Source organism: Mizuhopecten yessoensis, unplaced genomic scaffold (assembly GCF_002113885.1).
Source record: "Mizuhopecten yessoensis strain PY_sf001 unplaced genomic scaffold, ASM211388v2 scaffold10603, whole genome shotgun sequence".
NCBI classification, from domain to species: Eukaryota; Metazoa; Mollusca; class Bivalvia; order Pectinida; family Pectinidae; genus Mizuhopecten; species Mizuhopecten yessoensis.
In genome coordinates this window covers 700,110-708,912 of record NW_018408629.1, presented here as the reverse complement: position 1 = coordinate 708,912, position 8,803 = coordinate 700,110, and positions in this window count along the sequence as shown.

The window sequence follows — 8,803 nt, the reverse complement described above, 5'->3', positions numbered from 1 at the left end:
ATAGGGCAGTATTATGGACACATTGTTATGATGTTTATAATCCAAACATTAAAGGCAAAATCTAGGAGCTCTTCATGAACTTCTGAATAAGGCTACATTTGTGTCATAAATAGCAATGTAATAGGTTAAGGCAGAGGCATCCTAATAATTGACCATACTGTGTGACCGGCCTGAAGGGCCAAGTGAGCTTATGCTGTGGCGCAGCATCTGTCGTCCCTCAAATATATCCTTTAAAATGCTACTTCTCCTTAACAGCTCAGTGGATTTTGACCAAATCTGGTCTGAAGCATTCTTGGCCAACAGGTTCTCAATTTTGTATAACAGAAGGTACGGCCCCTGGGGGCAGAGGTGCAGGGCCGGACAGGGGAAAAAGAGGTAAATCTTCAAAAAATCTTCTCCTTCTAAAGTAATGGAGGGATTTTAACTAAAAAAAATTCTAGAGCACCTTCAGTCAAAAGCTGTTGGTTTCCCCCCCCACCCCCGTTACAAATACATATTGTACACGTATATATAATATTTTTTCCATGTGCTGTAAAAAAATAACGAAGAGTCAGACTTCCAGTATAAATATTTAATCACGTTTATTAGTGTCATTACGTGTATAATCTTATAAATGACTCGCACATTTTCTTGATGCAAGGAAAATTCTTTTTCTGGAAGACCTGGTGAATGTCACATGACTTCATCACATGACCACCCATCTCAAAGTGTGGTGCACATAGGTATAACCAAAATGATCAAATCCATAGTCAATTATTACTTATCATTTCACTTCAACAAATTAAAACAAAAGTTTTTCATTTCATATTACCCAATGTATATCAAATTAAACTTAAATTACAACACAGATAGTGAAGTCATTTACCTCTTTCGGTATATAGATTTGTAAATACAGGTATCTTGGTTATTAGACGAGTATATAATAAACAATATTCTACCTTGATCATAGTTTTGTTTTTGATTATTTTTTGTTTACTCCAGAAGAAATTGAATGCGAGATATCAAAAAATAAAATAACCAAAGAAATTTTAAAACTTCAAAACAAGTTTTACAGTTAATGGCAAACTTTTTGTTTTTCTAAATTGTATATTTTATTTTTATAGTTTTTGAAAAAACTTGAAGAAATGAAGGTTATTATGAGTGATTAAAATAATATTAAACTATGAGTTATCATTTCAAATTTGATGCAAGTTTAACAACAAAAGTTTTATGGCAAAAACAGACTTTTGGAACACTCACTATGTCTTTCCGTCTCTCTCTCTGTCTCTATCTCTCGCTCTGGCTCTGTCTTTCGTTCTCAGAAACAGGTCAGACAAGGCCTCGAGGAGCATCAAAGATTAATAATTAATCATAATAACAAATATGCATGATTTGGTAACACTTTTTATATAAGAATGAGGTAAGGTATATTGTGTGTAGTATCAAAATCTACTGATATATATATAAATATACGATATGGTTGTGCAAAGGAGTATTTAAAATACAAAATTAATATAAATGCATAATTTTGTCAATTCATCAAGCAAAGTAAAATATTTTTTGTTTGTGTTTTATTACATATATATGTTTTTTTAACCAGATCGAACTCAAAATTAAATTCAAAAGGTCTCTCAAAAAAAAAGTCGGCAATATTTAAATCAAAATAGAAGAAATACAAATATGAAATGTAATTACATGTACATCAATAATCAAATGCGTCTAAAGCTTTCAATGTTTTCCACTCAGCTTGATGAAAAGACGTTTAAAAAATAGTTTTTTGGTGAATTATGTGTAAATTAATGCATGGTCTGGTTGACAATATTGACACGGTTGACTAAACTAGATAACAATACAATATACACATGACTGAACACGAAATTGACAACAGCAACAATAACAGGGGGAAACAAAAATTAAAACAAAGGCCTCAAAACAAAATAGAAACATGAGTTTCAAAACGAAAATAGAAACCAGGGATTAACGCCATACAACAAAGTCAATTATACAAATGATATGCTTTAATCAATGGACTGTAAAGAACCAGTGGTCAGTTCACAAATATCGCAACAATTCATTTATTACGAGTAAATTTATCACTTTTACCTAGCTACATTTGTATGTAATGCTATTTTTTTCAAAGCAATAGAACATGAAATTGATATTCATTGTATTTGTGTACAATTTTGTAAATTCATAACTTGCATATCGTTATATCTAATGTACAATTTACGCAATTTATTTTTACCGAGGCTTTACAACTGCATCTATAAGGTTGTTTTTATTCAAATTGTGACTTTTGTTTTTTTAAATGTACATATAGTCTCCAACGATTTAAGTGAAATTCTCTACAAATAAATGTTGGTCCCTTCACGAAAGATATCTGGTTCAAAATAACTTGTACAGTATATGTTCTATCTACTAAACTCATAACCAGCACTACTAGTATGTTTGCAGTGTAAATGGTATACAAACTGGATACTTACATATCTATACAGTAAATATCTATAGTGTTTTAAAGGATCTTCAATCTATATATATCCTGGTACAACAATATAAACTGTTTACTCCTACAAAACATTTACCAAGTAAATATGTCCTGTTAATGCTGTGATATATAATGCTTATCACTTTATGGCTTCTCTATCAAATATTATCGCCTCAAACACTTTTGCTCTACAATATCAGTTATTTGACCTTGACCCTGTTAGATACATCATTAATATTTGCCTATTAGTAACTTTTAATAACATTTCATAAATAAAGCTAGTATTGTGTCTGTAAGACAAGGATGCCCCACTTCCACACTTATGAACTAAGGTCAGGTCGCAGAGGTCAAAGTTAACGTTACACAACTATAATGTAACAAGCGTGTGAAGTTACATCTCCAAACTTTTAGTACTTAGCCCATAAGTGACCTTAATGCAAAGATATACATACAGTCATAGGTCAAGGTTATAGTCACAAAGATGTCAGGCAACATGTTGTACTCATAGAGGCACATTAGCATGCAAAGTTGCATGATGTAATAACTTAATCTACGTCACAGAGGTCAAGGTCAAGGTTACAAAACTGTCGGTAAACATGCTGTACTCATGAAGGTTCAAAAGCATGTGAAGTTGCAGGACCCTAGTTGCAGTATCGAGTCAATAACTGACCTAAACATCATAATCATCTGACACGACAGAGGTCAAGGGTACAAGAATGCGTGCAACATGCTGTACTTATCAAGGCACATGTTTGATCCTAGCTGCAGTATTTCATCAATAAATTACCCAAATGCAAGATCTTAAATGAGGTCATATTAAGCTCAAAATCACAAATATGGCATTGGACATCTGTATTCTTATAGGTGTATAAGCATGTGAAGTTGTGTGTCCCAAGCTGCAGTTTATACTTGACCTTACATTTACATAAATGTAAATTTTTATCAAAGCTCAATTAACTTATTCACCCCTGAAGACAAATTTGAACTCTTCCAACTCAAAGGTTGGAATCATTCATTATGAAATTTTAGGGGTGAATGAATTAAAGGTTACAAAAGGCATGCAACATGCTGTACTCTATGAAATGCATAAGTTTGTTAAGTTGTGTGACCCCAGCTGCAGTACTAAGTCTGACTCAAAATGAAAAACCTTAACCTTACGAGGCCAAGGTCAAAAGTCAAGTTTACAAAACTGTTGTGCAACATGTTGTACTCATAAAGGCACATAAGCATTTTACGTTGCATCGGCCTAGCTGCAGTTCTTAGTCATAACAGACTTAATAGATTTAGTTAAAATAATTACCAACCAAACTGACAGACATTGGTTACAAAAAATATGCATTGCAGCACTTCATGATGAGGCATAATAACCTAAGGTAAAAGTTTACCTTGAGACCTATGCTATACAAATGATTTTAACTCGTTATCCCTGAAGACAAATTTAAACTCTTCCAATTCAAAAGTTGGAATAGTTCATTATTAAATTTCAGGGGGGGGATGAGATAAATAACATTGTAAACGTAAACCTTCATGTGGGTGTTGTGACCTGTGAACAATTTGATAGAGCGCCCTTAATTGGGTGATTTTTTCGACTTAAAGCTTTGACTATTTGTATACTCTTTCTCCAACTTAATACTGAAAATTGGACTGAAATGCAAAAAATCAAATCAATTTTTTACTTATATTAATACATACATGGTCTAATAATTGAACAAAAGGAAGAAAAACAAATATACCATTATACAATAGTGTTAAAACTAGAAACCAATAATACCAGGAAAAACAAAACATTTCAAAATAAGGCCAGTACCATATAACTAAACAGTTACACTGGAGTTGTCTGCCATATATCATATACCCCGAGTTTATCATGTCAAGTGTAAAACCCTACTTGCCAACTCTCCCTATTTTGGAGGGACTCCTGATTTGAACCCTAAAATTGAGCATTTTTTACCAGTGAATTTTCTAAACTACTCTTATAAGATATGATGATTTCATCTGTTAGAACAGCTAAACAAATGCCATTTAAAAGTCATATTTTTTCCCTAGGGTGTACACACACGTTTTATTATCTTCTCCATGGAAATTTCAAACAGTTGGCAAGTATGCAACACTGGAGTGCACTGGTACATAATGATAAATATCTGTACTATATACTGTAAACTTCAATAAGCACAATCATCATATCATCCTCAATACTTTAGGGGTTTACGCTCACTTATGCTCTCTGCAGTTAGCTATTTGATTGGTCTCGGGTAAAACAAACCCTGACCAATCGCTAAGCTGATACCTGTTCTTTTAAGATTACAGAGGAGAGACACCTGACTGCAAAGCCAGTCAATTTTCAGAGTTATGGTGCTTCACGGTTCTTTCGATGTACATCAAAGGATCAAACTAGTCTTATTGTCTCATCCACAAGGTAGTGCACATTGAGTCTTCGATTTTGTTGTGAAATATTCTAGGGTTTCAGAGAATGTAATTGAGCGTATAACCCCCGGAGTATCAAGGATGTCATAATATAGCACAAGATTGGGTCTGGTGGTTTCTTACAAAGGAAATCGAACAGGCACTTGGTTCATTCCTAAATTGCACTACTGTATCCATGAGAGTTTCAACAGCAGTGATTTTACACAGCTTCCATTGTTTGGTGAATCTGACATTTAATATGAAAGCAAACATTTTTTTAGTCAAGGAACACTGCTCTACTATACTACATGCCCAATAATGCAATGAAAGTTAACTTATTTTTGGTTAGATTGGATTTTTTTAGTACTGTTAAAAAAAAAAGGACATTATATAAAAATCATAAATTTGAACACTTTAGACATATACAGGGATACACTAGCACAATAAAACATTGATATACAACCCCTCGTTTTGTTTACCGACTCCTTTACCATCAACAAACTCTAGCATGTCCTTTTTCACCCTCTTGAGATACATTTCTTTATAGTAAGAACATTCCCCCAGGCAACTGTCGGCAGTATTACAGAGTTAAACCGTACGTCTATACATAGGTACACACTAATGTAACTTTATCACAAATATACAACACGTCATAATATCAACATCATAGATGTAACAATAGGGATATATGCTGCCTTCCGTCGTCGGGTGTTACACACCATAATATAATGCCATATATCACAAACAGGTACAGCAGAGGTCTTATATCCATTATTGAGTCATTCAATTGAATCAGTTTACGTAGCTGGGAAATTTTTGAAACTTTTTCCTAAATTTCAGAGAAAAATAAATCAAATATACTTTTTTTTTAGTTAAGATTAAATAATTCATAAAACTTTATGTGAAAGCTTTTTAGAACTTTCCACAAGAGCCTCCTACATCTGCCTACCTCAAAATATAATGGAAGCAGCCATTTGTGTGAAATTAATTTATATTATTATTCTAATATCATGAACAACATATATTTTTTACAATCCTCCCAGCTCTTCGAACCCTAAACTTTCCAAAATATAATCATTTTTTTCATTTTGTTTTAAAAAACACCAGTAAGTGATATATGGCAGTACACAAATAACAATTTTTCAATAATAAATTTGTACTGTACAACAAACTACGATAATTCTACCTACATAAATATTATTGTAATACATACATAACACTGCCACTCTAAGTAAATAGGATACCTTGTTTGCTTATACAGCAGAATCTCAGAAATCCAAAGTATAGCAACACATGTCAAAACCAAATACTGCACGCATCTATAAACTCATCCTATTTCTAAGTTTATATTCCACAAACTGAAGTGTTTGGCTAATGACATTTTACTTAAAATAATCCTAATTACTTAAAAAAAATGGTTTCTTTCAAATCTTTTTTAAATGGGATGTCTGTTATTTCTTAGTTTATATTCCACAAACCAAATTGTTTCACTGTAATGACATTTTATTTAAAATAATCCTAATTACTTAAAAAAAACATGGTTTCTTTCAAATCTTTTTTAAACGGGATGTCTGTTATTTCTTAGTTTATATTCTACAAACCAAATCGTTTCGCTGTAATGACATTTTACTTATAAAAATCCTTTTGGCAATCAACATCATATTTGTAGTGCCTGACTTTGAATCGCTGTATACAAGCCAGAAAGTATTTGCCCTTCACAGGTAAAACCCAAATTCACATTACACCTTTATGATACATTCACCCTTATTACCCTAACTTTCTATTTCCTATATTAATAACAGTACCAATGTTTCAGTATTGAGGGTGTAATTAGGGTTATCTAATTTCCCCGCTTCTATAATTTTACAGATGTTTCTGTATAAAGAGTGTAATTTCTCTTAATTTCCCCGCCTCCATAATCATACAGATGGTCAGGGTGGACGGGTGGCGCATTGGAAAGTGCACTTGCCTTTCACCAAGGCAGCCAGGGTTTGATTCCCCAATCGGACGTGGAAAGGTATGGGGCTACCTGCCCTATCACCAGGGTTTTCTCAGGTTTCTTCCCATACTAATCCTATGTTCCCTGGTCCTATATACAGAAGTAAGGCGTAGTCCTATGTTCCCTGCTCCTATATACAGAAGTAAGGTGTAATCCTATGTTCCCTGGTGCTATATACAGAAGTAAGGTGTAATCCTATGTTTCCTGCTCCTATATACGGAAGTAAGACGTAATCCTATGTTCCCTGCTCCTATATACAGAGGTAAGGTGTAATCATATGTTCCCTGCTCCTATATACAGAGGTAAGGTGTAATCATATGTTCCCTGCTCCTATATACAGAGGTAAGGTGTAATCCTATGTTCCCTGCTCCTATATAGAGAAGTAAGGTGTAACCCTATGTTCCCTGCTCCTATATACAGAAGTAAGACATAATCCTATGTTCCCTGCTCCTATATACAGAGGTAAGGTGTAATCATATGTTCCCTGCTCCTATATACAGAGGTAAGGTGTAATCATATGTTCCCTGCTCCTATATACAGAGGTAAGGTGTAATCATATGTTCCCTGCTCCTATATACAGAGGTAAGGTGTAATCCTATGTTCCCTGCTCCTATATACAGAGGTAAGGTGTAATCCTATGTTCCCTGCTCCTATATACGGAATTAAAGCCTTAATCCTATGTTCCCTGCTCCTATATACATAAGTAAAGTGAAATCATATGTTCCCTGCTCCTATATACATAAGTAAAGTGAAATCATATGTTCCCTGCTCCTATATACATAAGTAAAGTGAAATCATATGTTCCCTGCTCCTATATACAGAAGTAAGGTATAATCCTATGTTTCCTGCTCCTATATACAGAAGTAAGACGTAATCCTATGTTCCCTGCTCCTATATACAGAATTAAGGTGCAATCCTATGTTCCCTGCTCCTATAGGCATAAGTAAGGTGAAATTATATGTTCCCTGTTCCTATATACAGAAGTAAGGCATAATCCTATGTTCCCTGCTCCTATATACATAAGTAAAGTGAAATCATATGTTCCCTGCTCCTATATACAGAAGTAAGGCATAATCCTATGTTCCCTGCTCCTATATACAGAAGTAAGACGTAATCCTATGTTCCCTGCTCCTATATACAGAGGTAAGGTGTAATCATATGTTCCCTGCTCCTATATACAGAGGTAAGGTGTAATCCTATGTTCCCTGCTCCTATGTTCCCTGCTCCTATTTCAAGTAATATAGTGTGTAATCCTATGTTCCCTGCTCCTATATACAGAAGTAAGGTGTAACCCTATGTTCCCTGCTCCTATATACAGAAGTAAGACGTAATCCTATGTTCCCTGCTCCTATATACAGAAGTAAGGCGCAATCCTATGTTCCCTGCTCCTATATACATAAGTAAGGCATAATCCTATGTTCCCTGCTCCTATATACAGAAGAAAGGCATAATCCTATGTTCCTTGCTCCTATATACAGATGTAAGGTGTAATCCTATGTTCCCTGCTCCTATATACAGAAGAAAGGCATAATCCTATGTTCCTTGCTCCTATATACAGACGTAAGGTGTAATCCTATGTTCCCTGCCCCTATATACAGAAGTAAGGTGTAATCCTATGTTCCCTGCTTCTATATACGGAATTAAAGCCTTAATCCTATGTTCCCTGCTCCTATATATACAGAATTAAGGTGCAATCCTATGTTCCCTGCTCCTATATACAGAAGTAAGACGTAATCCTATGTTCCCTGCTCCTATATACAGAAGTAAGGCGCAATCATATGTTCCCTGCTCCTATACACAGAAGTAAGGTGTAATCCTATGTTCCCTGCTCCTATGTTCCCTGCTCCTATTTGAAGTAATATAGTGTGTAATCCTATGTTCCCTGCTCCTATATACAGAAGTAAGGTGCAATCCTATGTTCCCTGCTCCTATATACA